At 39.0% G+C, this 16,865-nt stretch overlaps 1 long non-coding RNA gene across 1 annotated transcript; it reads left to right on the top strand.

The window, feature by feature from the left end:
- The first annotated feature begins 14,654 nt into the window (after positions 1-14,654).
- On the top strand, positions 14,655-16,333 carry LOC105521745. The gene is made up of 3 exons (XR_001003317.1): positions 14,655-14,750; positions 15,257-15,386; positions 15,920-16,333. It is a non-coding gene; the product is annotated as an uncharacterized LOC105521745 (long non-coding RNA).
- Positions 16,334-16,865: the final 532 nt, after the last annotated feature.

Below are 16,865 nucleotides of genomic sequence, written 5' to 3'. Positions count from 1 at the left end.
GTATACATCCTTCTTTGTGTTGATAGAAAAGAATAATCAAAAGCTCAGCATTCAGAGGTAAAGAGTTGAGAATCCAAATCCTAACTCTGTTATTTACTGGCTGTATGACTGTAGGAAAGTTTCTTAATCTCTTTTGTCCTATATCCTCACCTGCAAAATTTCTACCTAGAAGAAAACACGTAGTGTGTAGGTACTCAGTAACTGGCAGTTGTTATTATCTGCCAACTCTGAAACATCCCTGAAAGCAATAATTGGAATAGCATCAGGCCAGTAGTCGTTGCTAAATTCAGAGAATTAACATTCTTCCACAAAAGGGGAGGTTGCCTTTTGAAGTAAAAATAGCTGTTAACACCAAGGTCTTTATTATGTATCATGTACTTTACCTGTATTAGCTCATCCAAATCTGTCAACCCTTTGACACAAGCACTATTATTATCATTTTACAGATGGGGACATAAAATCTCAGAGAAATTAAGAAACTTGCTCAAGGTCACTTAGCTATTAAATGGCAAAACTGGCATTCAAAAATAGGTAAAATTGTGTCTTACTAGAGTCTACCATGCCACAGTGCCAAGCTTGTAATTGGTTAAACTAAAAACAAAGGACTAAAAATAGGATATCAAAAATTTTCTCTGTTGATATGCATGGCTACTGTAGAAGTAAAAAGGGTTTCAGGATAATGGATTTCCTCTGTTGCCTCAGAAGGCAAATGAGGATTGCAATACTGGTCATTTATCCTAAGTATGAAGTATGAAGTATGAAAGAACAAGAGGTGATGGTGGGTAGCTTAGTTTAGTCTTGTGTATATGACTTACCAAATAATTCTGTGAGACAGGAGTCATGCTGTGAGTAATAAATGGTCTGCTTCTCTAACCCAGGAGTCTTGTGTCTTCTGTCAGTATACGTATATAAAACTATGGCAGGCTAACTTGTTAGCTTCCAAGTAGGTAAAATCTCAGACCTTTCACAGTTTCTGACTTAACACTGGGAGGAGGAGGTCATGATTGTCACACCTCCACATGGAGGGAAACAACAAAAGGGTCCTCTGATATGCAAGTTCTCTGAGTTTCCCAGCAGAATGAGGGGTGAGGAGTGAGATAGTGGAGACAACATTTTCCGACTATGTTATGCTTGGGCCTGTATTCTCACAAAGATAAGAGTTGGAGAAATGCAAATTAAAATCTAGTAAAATATCACTTCACATTTATTAGAATGGCAAATATGAAAGTGTTGAACATACCAAGTGATGCAAGAAAGTGGGTCAGTGGGGATTATGTCTTGCTAGTGGGAGTGTAAATTGGGGCAATTTATACTTTAGAGAACAATTTGATAATACTAATCAACTAAATGTTCTAGAAATTCTACCATAGGGAAAGTCTTGCACAAGTTGTATATATAAGAATATTGATTGTGACATTGTAAAAGTGAAAATTAGAAAAAAAACTTAAATGTTAATCAGGAATAGAATGGATAAAAAATTGAGGTAAATTCATACTATCTAGCAGTTAAATAAATAAACAAAACTACATATGTCAATGTGGACACATTTTACATACAATATTAAATTAGTAGAAGCAAGTTGTTGATACATAGATTCTGATGCCATTTGCATAAAGTTTTGGTGTACATAAAAGAGTAGTGTCTGTTTTAGGGATTCATTCAAGTGTAGGATGTAAAAACATGCACAGAGGAGTGTTTGCTGGTAGGAAGAAAGAAGGGAGTGGAATAAGAAAAGGTACACAGAAGTTCTTCAATTGTAGTTATGATGTTTTATTTCTTACGCCTGGTGGCAAGGACTGAAATATTTGTTGTATTTTCCTCTATATTTTTTGTGTCTAAAATATTTCATAAAAATAACCTTTGAAGAGTATTTATCATTTATATGGAAAAAGAACAGATAAGGCTTGGGAAAACATATCAGAATAACTTTATTAATGGCAGTGATTTCAACCTCAGAAGATTTAGAATTGTTGTAATTCTAAATTCTATTTCTAAATTGTTGTAAAAATGAATTAATTTGATCACTTGTCAGTTCGAGAATACATTTCTGAAACAATCAATCATTTCTAGAATGCAAGATGTTGTTCCAGAAAATTCCCACTTCTCATTTATCTGTTTGTTTTTTGAGTCATTTGTGAAGTTCTTCGCTTATTAGACAATACATTATTAATGGCACCTAGATCAGGAAGTAATGTCTTGGAGCTTAACTTGGCACCAAATAGATCTACACACCTATGCTCAATGATAAACTTGAGAAGTAAAGATTATTCAAATTATTATTCTTTTATAACTATTGAGTGAAAGTTTAAAAATTTCTGGTTTCTGATGAACAGCTTGGATTTCTTTAAAATAGATCTTTAAATGAAAAGCAAATCATGGTTTTTCCCATGAGAAGAAGTACCCTCAAATACCTAATTAAGGTCTTTCTAAATTTCTGTGACTGAAGCTTTGTGTCCTCAGTGTATCTATCTTCAGGACAATTTGGGGAATCACAATATAGATTCTTCCCATGTCTTGGTCATTCTTTAAGGAAAGATTGAGTTGGTTACGTGACTAAGGTGGAGTCCACTTATAATCTGACATATTATCATTTTAAATTACAGGCCTTGACATTGTGACCATTTCCAAGATATGTATTGGGTTTGGTGATCACTATTTGCAGAATATATTTTGTCCCCTATATTCTAACTTTTACCTCCCCCATGAAATTTCAAAATGCATTCCATGACCCGAAGACAATGACATCAGTGTCTCCTTACCTTGAGCTTGTAAATGATACAAGCTGTTATTAATTGGACATGATTTGGTTCTTGTATAGAGACAAAGACAAGATTTTGTTCTTATTGCTTTCCCAATTTGACAGTCAGGGGAAAGGGCTGAAGGAAGATATACACAAGCTACAAACTGAACCTTGTGCAAGCTCTCTCTAGGTCTGGACTAGGCTTCAAACTTCATCCAGATTTCCTCTTTGGACAGACGAGCACCAATTCAGAACACCTCCTACTTGATATGGAAGGAGTAAAGCCATCAACATGCTCAGAGTATTCTGACTTCCAAAATGCTGGTCATTTATGATGAAGGCAGTCAGTAGCATTACTAGACAAACTAAGCTTATGAATTTATTAATACTTGGCAGATATAGTACAATTTATAAAAACAAAACAAATGATTTACCAAGACTTCTCTCTGAAAATATTCACAGATTTGTTAAAGCTAAGAGTTATGCTAGAGATCAATCTTTTTACTTCCTGGTTTACAACAGAGGAAAGAGAAGTCTGGAGAAGTTGTCCTAACGTCTCAAGGTCATGAGGCTAGTTAATGGGACAGCTAAGATTAAACCTGGGTCTTTGGACAAGTAAGTCAGTGTTATTTCCTCTACCATGTTTAATCTAATACTAATAATGAAGTTTTATGAGTGGTATTATTAGAGTGATGACTCTAGAAGTGGTTCTCACAATATGAGAAAGAAAAAAAGATACAAATGAACATGCAAAGAATTAAAAGAGTTCAATATAGTTAAATGACTGAAATATTTGTGTTTTTAAGACTAAGGGGGCTGGGCATGGTGTGGTGGCTCATGCCTGTAATCCCAGCACTTTGGGAGGCCGAGGTGGGTGGATCACCTGAGGTCAGGAGTTTGAGACCAGCCTGGCCAACATGGTGAAATCCCATCTCTACTAAAAATACAAAAAAAAAAAAATCAGCCAGGTGTGGTGGTGGGCACCTGTAATCCTGGCTACTTGGGAGGCTGAGGCAGGAGAATCGCTTGAACACAGGAGGCAGAGGTTGCAGTGAGCCGAGATCACACCATTGCACTCCAGTCTGGGCAACAAGAGCAAAACTCCTTCTCAAACAACAACAGCAGCAACAAAAACAACAACAACAACAACAACAACAAAAACCCTAAGGGAGTTACTTTGTGTGGGGAAGAAAAGAGGAGAAAAAGAAGAGTTTTTATGGGAAGGCTCCATTTGTTCTCCTTTTCCATCAAAGATAAAATTTAACAGGAAAGATTTTATTGGAACATAAAGAAAAAATTTTGAATAGTATTTTTAATACTGTAAAAGATTATGGACAGTTATCTTGGTCATATACTTTTTTAAATTAAAGTGACAACCAGTCCTCAGCTATGTATTCTAGGTAGGTTCATCGGCTACTCGACTGACTTTGCTTTTCAACTCGAGGAATTCAAGATTTAATATTATTCTCATTTTACTAATGGCAAAGATAACTCAGAGAAATGGAGTGACTTTGCTAGAAAGAAAGAGTTAATATTAGAGTTCCTATTCAAATGTAAGGAAAATTAGACTTCTTTATCCCGGGTTCTCTCCTGATGAGCGTGTACCTTTGCTGTGTTTCTACTCTCTAAGGGGCTTGTGGCTCAGTCAAGCCAGAGATTTCCTTAACTAACATGAACACAGGTGACTGATTCTGTGTGGGATGGTCTTTAAGTAATCACACAAGTGGTTCAGATTTTGTCAGGCATTTTATATCTTCTACAGTTAAATTTGATTTTACTCCATTAAATTCAATAAACTTCATTGACGACCCACTGTGTGCCAGATGCAGAACCAAGTGCTAAGGATATACTTTGAAAGGAAGCAAACACAGACTCAACATCTCGGCGCTTCAGCCTAGTGGAACAACAAACAGTAAGCAAATGATCTCAAACATGATGAACATCATTAAAAGGGAACTAGATATGGAGAAAAACCCTGGGAAAGTCAATGTCAATTTTACTTTGGTCTGGACAAATCTATTTCTGTCTTGAGAGATACAGTAACATTTAAGTTCATTGCTTCTTGGGAAGTAGCTATTCATTGACTTCTATAGATAGGTGCGTAGGAAAATGTGTTATTGGCTTGATTTCTTACATAAATCCAAAAGAAGAATAGAAATTATTAAAGAATAGTTAAAATTAATTATATATACTTAATTATAGAATTCTTTATACACACTTCGCATTTTATGAGAATGTAGACTAAGGCATTACCCTCCTTCATTTTATTTGTCATCATGATCAAATCTGAACGTAGTCAAAATACTCACTTAAATAGGCTATTTGGATGGTTTAGTCACACCATGGCTTGGACTTTGCCTTCTTTTTCCCGAAGAGTGAAGCCTGTGACAAGGTCTTGCAAGCAGGTGGTTTCTTTTGGGAAGTAGTTCAGGAGACAAAAGTGAGACAATTGAGAAGACTGAAAGGTTGAAGAAAAGACCAGTCCTGGGGTGTGTTATTGCACTGATTACCACTGTGGGAAACTGGGACTCCTTCCTCTTGGGGAAAGCCTTGAAAGCCTTGTAAATATGCCTTAGAACTGCCAGACAGCCATAACCATCTATTGGCTTTCACATGCCATTGGAAAAGAGTGGCCTTCAGGGAGTATGAACCTCTCCAGCATGCCCAGGGATGGCTGAGTGGGTGTCTCTGGTGGCAGAAGAAAAGTCCAGGACAGAAAGCCTGATTATATGTAGCAACTGCAGCAAGCTGCTGTCAGGTTCCAGTTGGTGGTTGCCACAATGGTCAGAACAAGGCGGGGAGATGGGACCGCAGATATTCCTCAAAAAGAACTATTCAAAATACTTCCTTCCTTTCCATGGCTGAAAGGTGGAGGTCAGAGCATCTACAACACAATACAATGAAACTAGATATACATACTTTCTTTGCAGAAAGGTCTCCTTCTGAAGCTGTCCTTGGATTCTCTGAATTCAGGGTACAAAATGGACCCTGGTGTCTAGAATGTTGAGTAGGAATTTCATGAATATTTGTTAGCCAGAGCTTTAGAGAATGAGAGGGCAAGCTCTTCAAAATGCTGACAAAGACTCTTCTTGAACTAACTTTAATCAGGCTCCTCTGAGACCTCTGTTTGACTAGGCCTGGACTTGGGCTTCCCTCTGTCCTTGTAGAATTTAATGTGAGCAAGATTCCTAGTAAGTCAGTTTAGTGAACTGACTAACTTTCCCACTGTTGGTTTCTGACCCCTCTCCACATCTTATCATGTTGGCCCACCTTCAGCAAGAATTCCATTGAGTTGGTCTAGCAGGAGTCCCACCTACCCCCAATGTTTCTTCTTGGTATTTTACATTCGCTGACCCTCAACCTTCTCCTTGGCTATAAATCCCCACTTGTCCTTGAGGGAGTTGGAGTTGAGCTCAATCTCTCCATGCAAGACCCTAATGCAGTGGTCCCTCTATTTATCATGAATCCCCCCCTTGAATTAAATTCTGCCTTACTGTTGTTTAACAAGCGTCACTGGACAATTTTTTCTTTAACGATAGTGATGTCTACAGGCTGAAGAGAAACATTAGAGGCTTACTATGTGCCAGGCACTATTCTAACACATCAGAACAATGTCCTCAAGCCCCTTCTATGTGCCATGCTTGTGCTAGACACCGGGGGGAGTAGGTTGAATAAAATGTGGCTCCTTTTCTCAAAGAAGGCTCCATTACTGTTAGCAAAGAGTAAACAGATAAATGACACCACTATAAATCCTGAGTCATGACATGAATTTGTAGAGAGTGCAACTCTTCCTAGGGTGCTGGGAAGGGTTCACAAAGAAGGAGGACAGGACTAATGCCCCCCTTTTACAGCAACCATAGCTTCTAATTGCCCCTGGATATAGTTATAACTTGTTTGATATATAGAGAAGTACAAGAAATAATGTCCTAATGATATGTATTATGATGTGGTGCTAATATATGTGATGTTAGTACTGTCTTCAGACAGTTCACATTTCATTTTCTGAACAGAATAGATAAGATTCCATCAAGTTTCTTCTTAGTTGCTAAGGACTTCATAAATTTCTCTTGTAATTGACTTGCTCTCAGACAATAATTGTTAACTGATAAATAGGAGAATTGTCAGGTGTGGAATCAGTGGTGAAAGAAAGATCGTTTCTCTGTTGCACTTACGAAGAATCGCCGATAAGACCTCTGATCCCATTAAGGATATAAACTCTTCAGATGGAGTTGATGACAGCCCCATGGGCTGCCTGAGCCCTCGCCAGCTTGGCTGTTCTCAGTGCATGTTCAGCCAAAGGGAGATGAAATCAATGCAAGAATTTCATGGCCTCCAAGAAAATTACTGTTGAGAGATGACCTAGTTCTTTGATTGGTGTCACCAGAAGACAGGCCTCCTTGAGAAATGAATGTAATGACATCCACCAGCTGCTTAAATTCTTTCTATTATATGCATTTGCTTTCAAATGGTTTTAGCATTTTAGCATAAACTACCACTTGCTTTCCTCCCAGGTTTGGGCTCTGGGCATTTTTAAAGCAGCAGGCAGAGGCAGTGCCGGCATAAGCAGCATACTGCTCCGCATCTCCTAGGCTGGATGAAAGCTTCTTTGCTTGGATCCCTTAATGATTAAGGGCTAAGAAAGTGGCATGAGTGGATTAATGATTCCAAATGAAATTCCTCCCTTTCCTTTGTTGTGTTCTCATTCACAAGAATTACTGTGGTATACGGATAAATACTGGGACTCTAAGCACTATATTGCCACCTTCCCTTCCGGAACCCACATTTCCAGTACCCACATTGGTTCTTACACGGGTGTCCTGGCTTTACTCATTCTTATGTCTGCACTGACTTCTGAAAACTCTTGAAAGTGTCTTATTTTGTCCCTATGAAAGACCTAGATGTACATGAAGACAGAAAGTGAGCTACAGGAGTTGAAAAGATAAAAACTAGAGCGGAAGACACAAAGAACATCTGCAAATGAATGAAACCCCATGGACTCTGTGGATCTGCCGAGACTGTGATAGCCTGCTCCCTCATCTCACTTTTTCACCAGTCTTTCCTGCTTTGCTCTCCCTTGCCTCCATACAGTGAAAGTTGGTGGATAAGGTGCTGCAAAGATATAACAACAGCAGTAGCAGCAGCAATCTTTTAAACTAAACTTGTGTCTAAGTACTTACTATGTACCAGGCACTATTCTAAGCATTTTTTATATATTAACTTGTGTAATCTTCACAACAACCCTATGGATTCATGCTGTTATTCTTTTATTTTAGGTGAGGGACTGAGGCACAGATAGCTAAAGTAACTTAAGTTTATACAACCGTGTCCCTGTCTCAGTTACCACTCTCTTCTGCTTGCGATAACCATGAAGGATTGAATACAAAAAGTTAATGTTAATGCCTGTCATTTCTTCGCCAAATGGAAAAGTAGGTGCTGAGAAGCATTGGAAGGAGAACATCCTGTGTCCCTTTCAAGGGGAAAGATGGTCAGGATCTCCAGCCTTAAAATGTCCTTTTGGAAAATGTGAGCCATCCTCAGGAAGCCCCATGCCCAGAACAAGCCATGCTAAATACTTTGCCATCCAAATGTGAATGCATGGCTCCATTAATACTATGAACAGTATCTTTAAGACAATTTTGAACAGTAAGCTGCTAGCACATGCGTTCTTCCCCGGGGCCCACTTGTGGCTGCCCTCATCCACCTGTGCCAGTGTGTTACTTACTGGTTGCTGTAGGAGGGAATGTTAGATAAGGTGTAATTTCTAACTGGTGCTGAGCTTTCATTTGAATCCAAGGTATTTGGGACAGAGAAAATTTGTGGAACAGGTGGTTTCCAGCATGTTTGTGGCTCAGAGGAAAAACATTAAGAATTTAGTTACAGGCCAGGCGTGGTGGCTCATGCCACATCTCTACTAAAAATACAAAAATCAGCCCGGTGTGGCGGTGGGCACCTGTAATTCCAGCTACTCAGGAGGCTAAGGCAGGAGAATCACTTGAACCCAGGAGGTGGAGGTTGTAGTAGAAAAAAGAAGAATTTAGCTACACTGGGGTCTTGTCTTCCTCTGTTCACACCTGGAAATCTGCTGTCTGTGGGAACCTGTGAGATCTGGAAGAGCTTGAAAGAGCTCTGGATCCTTATCATTTTTGGTGTGTGCCCTCGCAGACTGGTGTGAAAAATGTGGGCAGATTTGGAAGATTTTCCATCCTCAGTCTGACTCTGACCATGGGTTCAGGATGGGTTTTCCAAATGGCTTACTTGTTTTATAACACCTAACAGGTGAGTATAACATGGTAGACCATTGGGTAACCTCCCTGAGAGGCGACCAAATAGCTGATCCCCTCCAGTTCCATTGGGCAGTTCCACAGAGGGAGTTACTGAGCATAGCTGGCTTGCATTAGGTACTTGACAATGTGCATCTGGCCAAGGTGCCCACCGGTTGACCAGCAGCATGAAGAAGAAATGGTGTGAGTTCATGCTCTGGGCCTGTAGGCCTCATGCGTGTGCTTCATGCATTTGGGAAGAAGCAGCCCCACACCATAAAACCTCCCTGAAAGCCATTGAGTTACCTCTCTAAAAACCATAATAGACTGTGCTGAAAGCCTAACTTTGACTGATGTGAGGTTTGGGACTCTACCCAGGTAAGAATCCAGGCAGCAAGGAGACCATAGAAGGCAGATGACCCAGAGTAGGGCCAAACTGTTTACCAGCAAGTGTGTTTTTGAAAATCTTCCTTAACTGGTCATGGCAGCGGAAAATACCCTGCTGTTAAACGCATCTGCAATCTGCTGCTCTCCCAGTGCACCTACAAAAATTTTGACCTTTAAAGAAATGATGGAGAAGCTGGTGATTTTTTCGATGGCATTGAAGCTCAGTCTATTTTAGGCTCCAAGGCAATTGCAGCCCTCTTTGCTCCCTATTTCGCATTACTTTTAAGTCTTGTTCTGGCCACTATGAACCCTTCAGCACTTCTCCCTCTACAATCACTCAAGTCAAGATCTGTGATCTGTGATTTGCAGATGACATGCACATTTCTTGGCTGACGGTTGCTGAAGCAGTTTGCAAACCTAAGGCAGTTAAATGGGGAGGGGATAGAAGAGCAGATTACAACTATAATGCCACCCTAAATTTCAATTTTCATGCAAATGTATAACTGATTTCTCATTATTTTGAGTGAAGAGACAGTAGCGGTTGGTATGAATTACCATATTCATATTTTGATGACCAAACACTTGGCTGATTTCTATTGTTTGTCACTCCTGTGAAACCACAGTACTTTAGAAACCCATGTTGGGGGGAAGATGTTATTAACAACACTCCCTCCCCCCAAAAATATCCAAACACAAAGACAAAATCTTAGGATCCTCTCATTATGAAAATCTATTACAGGGATGCATCAAAAAACACTCAGCTTCCTGAGTTTTAGAGCAATAATAGCTGTATTTTGGACCAGTTTTCATTTGAATATCTGCAAAATATGTAAATTACCAAATCTTTGAGAAAAGTTATTTCACTGTCATTTACTGAAATATTCACTCATTTAAAAAAGACTATGTTAATGAAACCTAGGCTTATCTGATTTTTAAGCAGACATGATATGTGTGTAAATGTAATGTGATCTGAAAGACACATTAATGAGATTGCCATCAGAAGGATTACTGAGATTCTGTGTTCAGACACCGAGAAAAGCCAAATGGGTGTATCAAGCACCCATTTCTAATCTTCAAAAGCAAATTTATTGAAGTGTCTCAATTTTGCCACACACCCTAACATCTGCATATGGGACCAGATTCCTAATCCTGTCACACTGTGATGCTGCAGATTAAGAGAATGTATAATCAATGCCTCTGTCGCTATACATAAATATAGACTGCTAAATCAAGTGTGGGCTTTACAACAGAGACTCCTCATCCTCAGCAGATTTTGCACTAAACATTGCTGAAATCCTGGAAAATTAAAAACAACAACAACAACAACAACAACAACAAACAGTGATAGTCTCTGGTATTTTCTTCCTTTATCTAATTAAAAAAAATTTATCTGTAAGTGGAAGCTACCACATAAATGTTTCAACAGTAAACATGAAGCAAAGAAAAGGAAGTTCAGACTTAAAGAACACCCCACCATGTGTCAGACATTGTGTTAGATGCTTAACATACATTATTCCATTTAATAATAAATCAACACAAATAAGTATTCATTGAGCTTTCTCAACATGTCAGTGTTCTATGCTGGTTATAATTCTTCAAATATTTCTATGTATTTGTACCCCTTACCCCTTTACCACCATTTTTAAGTGTTTCTAACACTATATTAATTATACAAATGTTTGCAAAGAAATCTCTGAGAACTTTGTAAACTCCCAAATCCACAAAACTCCTACAAGGAAACAAGTAGAGAATTAAAGTCATGGTATCCAGTTAAATGACTCATGCCTGCCTCCCAGTTCAGGCAATTGAGATTTGTGCCTCATCAAAACTATAAATTACTCCGTGTTATGGACTTTTAGGGTCATTTAAGAACATTTAAAATGATGAATGTTAAATCCACAACTGCCAGGGTCTTATTGTACTGTGCATGTCATCTTGACACTCAATTGTTACTTTTAGTGACAATCAAAGTAATTTTCATTTAAATTACCTGCCACAACCCTTTCCAGTATTTCAGATTTCTGACTAATCTATACTTTATTTAGCCTTTTGAGTTCCATTTGTTCAAAGTCAATGTAAGGTAAAGCCTAGATGTTATCACAGCTCCTCCAGGAAATTGGAGAAACATCATTAGAGATGACAATATTCACAAAGCACTGGGGAACGGTTGGGGTATGTCCCCTTGAAATTTCCCAAAAAAAGAAAAAACATATAATGGTAGAAAATATTATTGAACTTTTAAAGTGTATAAAGTCATCAATTTAAATTGTGAAATATAAGTCACAGTTCTATTGATTTTGTTACTGGACGAAAAATCACAAATTTCCCATCAATGTGGAGAATAAAAACAAAGAAAGCTATGATCACATTGGGGTGCCTCTATCACTGATATCATATCTACCTGACTACGTCATGTTTGCTTTCCTGAAAGGACTTGTGTGTTCATATTATCATGTGTTGACTTTAGAATTGCTTGCAACACAGATTTTAAAAATGTGAATCCAATTCTCTCAGTCTACGACTGACTTCTACTTTTGGTAAAAGCAATCATGTAAAGACAGGTCCAAATAAAAGCCTTTCTTTCTGTATCCTTGGAGAACAATTTCTCAGAGACTACCGCTTCGACAGCCCTGTCTATAGTTCCTCCTCCATCTGCATCCTTCCTTCTCTCCTACCACTACCATTTCCTTTATGTGGTTCTGAATTCGTAGGAGGGGTCCAAAAGGAGTTCCAAGTATTTCAGGGCTGGGAAAACCAACCAAGTTTCATGCTTCAGAACCAATGACAATGACTCGTGGGCCTTCACCAAAGCCCAATATTTTACTTGCTGCGTCTACGCTCAGTACCTTTTATCCCAAGACTCAACAACATGCCCAGAGTAGATGGCAAAAAACACTACGCACTTCCTGGTTATAAGGCCCAAGATGGGAAGGATGTCATTTACTTGCCTGAGTTGCTTCATCTGCTGCCATAACTGAGATGGGACTGCTCTGCTCTCCATGTTTGCTTGGAGAGTGGGATGAGATGATCTGGAATATTAGGATTAGCAGGTGAAATAGTTTGGTTAAAACAGAAGAAATGCCTCTGGGACAGAAACACCAGCACTAGCCCTGAACACAGATCAGATCCTAGCAAGATTCTCTTGGGTAGAAGCTATACCAATATAGCAATTTACTTGGTGTCTGTAAGAGTTAACATAAGCTACCTCCAGTGGTGCTCAAAGTGCTCAACAGAGTGGCCTGGGCTTTGGGGAATTAGAGAGTTCCCCTCTTCATGTGTTCTTATGTATATATCATTTGCTATAAAAGTCAGAGATCAAGCAGGTCACTTTTACATGAATTAGTTCATGTGCCTAATTCCGAAATTCCACACATCCTTTTTTTTTTTTTGGCCCCAAGAGAAGCTCAGAGAAATAAAGAGGCTAACCCTGAGTGCCAGGGAGTTGAAAGATTGTAAGTCTCATATATCCTGGTTTCCTGGGCCAGAAAAATAAGCACAGTCTTGCAAACAAAATATCTTTAGCCTTCAGAAAAATGTTCCTGGCAGACAAACATGTGACTGTCCTCCTCTATATAAATCAGTATCTACATTATGTCCCAGTCATGGGCATTTTGATCTGTTGGTGCCCTAACTTACATTCAAAGAATGCATTTCACAAAAATATTCCATCAAATCTGTAAGTGAACTATAAGCAAGGAGGACTGATTAATGACTACCTGAATATATCTTTGGTTGTCTTTTTAAATTTCTTTGAACATCAGAGTTATGAGCATGGATTCATTTGCATTACTGGCTTAACTAATTTATCTGATTTTAAGGTCTACCATTACAGAAAATTAGTTCAGAAGTGTTCCTGGTTTCAAGTTCCATTTTTCTCTGGAAATAACAGATCACAGAAGAGTTTACACAAGTTAAATAAATGTAACCAAATATACTCGTACTTCCTGAAACTGTGAATGATCTGGTGATACTGAGGAAGCAATTACAATCTTAACTGGCATCAAATGATAGGAAATTAGTTTCATGGTAAATATTCATTCTCTCTGTTGTCCAATCTATTATTTACGTTAGAGATGTGACATTTATCCTGCTAGAAGGAACCCAATTTCATTTGTCTTTATAAAGCATTTTAATTGAGGATTAAAGAACAAGCCTTAGTGAGGATCGCAGAAGGAGAGTTTTTCTGTTTTGTTCAGATAACACCAAAACAAATGCCAAGCATCATCTATCTTGAATGTTAAAGTCCTCTGAATAAAAATTAGTCTTAGTTGTTCAAGCACCATTTGACTTAGTTTTAAAAGACAACCACAAGAAGGAGCAGGCTTACTGAAGAATTTGGTAAAGTCAATAAAGGGAGTGTTTGGTTATCTTTTGCACATAATTAAACTCCATAATTTAGTCACTGAAATAATGATTAATTATTGTTCTCTCTCATGGTTCTTTGGGTTGACTGGGCTCAGATGTGTGGTTTTAACTTGGAATTTCTTGTGAGTTTTCAGCTGAGGCTGGAGTTATCTGAACTGACTGAGTTGGAAATCTAAAGTGGATTCTTTATTCTCTTGGCTGATGCCCCAGTTGAAATGGCTGGAGCAGCTGGATGCTGGCTGGGCATCTCTCTCTCTCTCCACATGGCTAGCTTGGGTTTTCTCACAGCATGGAGGTTTCAAGACAGTTTGATTTTTACAAGGGGGTTGATACCTCCTAGAGCAAGCATTCCACAAGAGCCAGGCAGAAGCTGTAAGACACCTGTGATCCAGCCCTGGAGTCCAGGCAGCATCAGTCTGCTGTATTCTACTAGTCACAGCAGTCACAGGCTAGCACAGATTCAACAGGATGAAGAAACAGACTCCACCTCCAGATGGAGGAAAAGTGTGTATAGAAGGAGGGGAGAAATTGATGGTGATCATCTTGAGGACAAACTACCCCAAGGAGAATAAACCATATTTATACTTATAATGTGTCTATCAGATTACTTTGGAGGCTATTCCCACTTAGATTCGTCATATAGAAGATGTGGATATAGAAACATGCAGATAAATCAGTCAATGCCAAGTGTTGGGGGAAACTTCCATAGTCTGCAGGTTCCCACAGAGAGGATAGCACTTCCACTCCTCCCCCATGAGGGGAAAATAAAGGAAAAAGCTTTCAGCCTCTCACCATAAGCTCATTCCGTCCTCCCCTTGGAAGAGAAATGACTTACCTGAGGAATGTGCTTGGAAGTAGTTGTGCTGGTGAAACTCAGCCTCTGTGGGTTTCTCTCTCTTTCAGAGTCAGCTCTTGTCAGGATGCACATTTATTTTTCCCTTTGGAGGAGGCCTCAGTCCAGCTCAGCCAAGGGCACATCTGCCTAATTCAGGACTGGGGTATTGGGAAGTCACTTGGCCCCCAGACCTATGACATGTTCTCGAGTCCTGAGACCTGCTGACTCTGGTGTCTAATTTCTCATTTGGGTCATATCTTGGGGTTATTTGTGTTCCCTAGCTCTGACAGTAAGATTCCCAAGCACTCATTTCTTCTTAACCAATTTCTGAAGGTAAAATTTTGGCTGAAAAGCACTCTTTTCTTCCTGCTACCATTAATTTGATGTTTATTTTGTGTCAGGCACTGTTCAGTATTTCACATTTCTCAGCTGGTTTGATCTTTACAGCAACTTCATATGACAGACATTGTTCCCCATTTTTCAGGTTATAAATCTGAGGCCCAGTGTCCCACAGTGGCCGTGTGGTGACACAAGGCTTTGAGCACAGATGGTTGACTTCCAAAGCCTATGTTCTTAACCATTATGCGACTCTGTGTTGTGACAGCGTCAAACATACTTTCATTCATTCATATTTTTTAACTGATCATATTCTTGTGTGATTTCTTTCAGAAAGGCTTTTACATCAAATATTGATAATGATAATAATAATAAACACATTTTGAGCACTTACCATGTATCAAGCACTGCTCTAGAGCTTTCCATGAAAGAACCCCTCTAATCTTCAGAACAATCCTGTGAGGTAGGTGCTACTGTTACTCTATTTTCACAAGTAAAGGAACTAAGCACAGCAGATCCAAAGTCATGCTGCAGGATGCTGTGTAGAATGGCTCCCAGGACACTGGGAAAGCTCTTCTGCACCCCAGTATCTTCTCTATTGGTTCATTAATGTCTGATATTCCTGCATGAGAAAACACAGCATAGAGAGAAAACTTAATATATATCTACACATACTGAGAGAGAAGGCATTTACCTAACATCTCATTATAGGTATTAGAAATGCAGTCTCAAGAGCAGGTTCTCGTGGGGTGACAGGCAGGGTATTCTGGGGGAAGGAATACCCCAAGAAAGGTAGCATTACAAAGGAAGAGGAGAAAGAAACATGTAAATGAGGAGACACTGATTTTCTTCCATTGCAAATTTTCCCAAGGCTGGCCCCTTTTCTATCACATTTTTACCCAGTAACTCATACTTTCCCTAGAGCTACTGCAAGCAAGAACTATTGAGAAAGTAGCCCATCTGAAAGTATATTTCCTGCTGTTTATCTGCTTCCAGAACTGGCTGAAGTTTACTTTTTGGTACTCCAGAGACCTAGCTTCTTCTTGCCTTCTTCCAGTGTGGTCTATTTAATCTCCTGTCGTGTGGGAAATTATGTTCAAAATCTCCGTGATCCTCTGTCCATAGTAAGTTATGCATGTAGTGACAAGTACATGCCACAAGGTCTTGAGATTATATCTGCAATGTGTTGCTGCTGGCTGTTGATCAAGATAGGCTGGAAGAAAAACATTATTTTCAGGTGTGAAAAACCGTCACCTTTATCAAATAATTCTTCTTGCATTTTTCCCAAGACGTTGTAGCCTATTTAAACTTGGGAGGTTAAGTTTGTAGCATTCATTATGACTGAAAATTTAGTTCACACAATCATGATGCTCTCTTTATTAGGTGTTACCGTTAAACAATATTAAAATAAACACAATGTTGCTGGTCTTTTGTAAGCTACATGGCATGTTTACTTCTTTGCCTGGTTTCTTAATTGCATTTATTCATCTTTCCGAATACCAGTGTCACTGTTACCCAGAATATTTGCTGTTTTGAGCATGTGTTTTACATTTTATTTTGCCCAATGATAGAATATGATGGGGACATCTTATCTGAGTGTTTCGTAGTATGCTGTAGTTTGAATTCTTGGCTGTTGGTTTCCCAGAGTCCCAGCTCATGCCGTTGCATTCTGCTTCTGCAAATGGAGAATAATGGCTCTAAAAAAATGTCACCTAAGAATCTCATGACAGTGGAGAAGAAGGACCATGGACATACTAAAGCATACCACTCAGCTTCTGTAAATCATGCAGAGGATCATGAAAATGATTGAAAGTAATGTATCTCAAACAAAGAAGCCAGCTGTACAATTGAAGACCTGTGTCTGGCTGTTAAAAAAAATGGAAAGAATAACCTTGCTATTCATGTTGTTCAGAACACTGGAGCAGATTGAGTCATCTAGACC

Source organism: Colobus angolensis, unplaced genomic scaffold (genome assembly GCF_000951035.1).
Source record: "Colobus angolensis palliatus isolate OR3802 unplaced genomic scaffold, Cang.pa_1.0 Scaffold41, whole genome shotgun sequence".
In the NCBI taxonomy this organism is placed as follows: domain Eukaryota; kingdom Metazoa; phylum Chordata; class Mammalia; order Primates; family Cercopithecidae; genus Colobus; species Colobus angolensis.
This window is presented reverse-complemented; position numbering and strand designations above follow the sequence as displayed.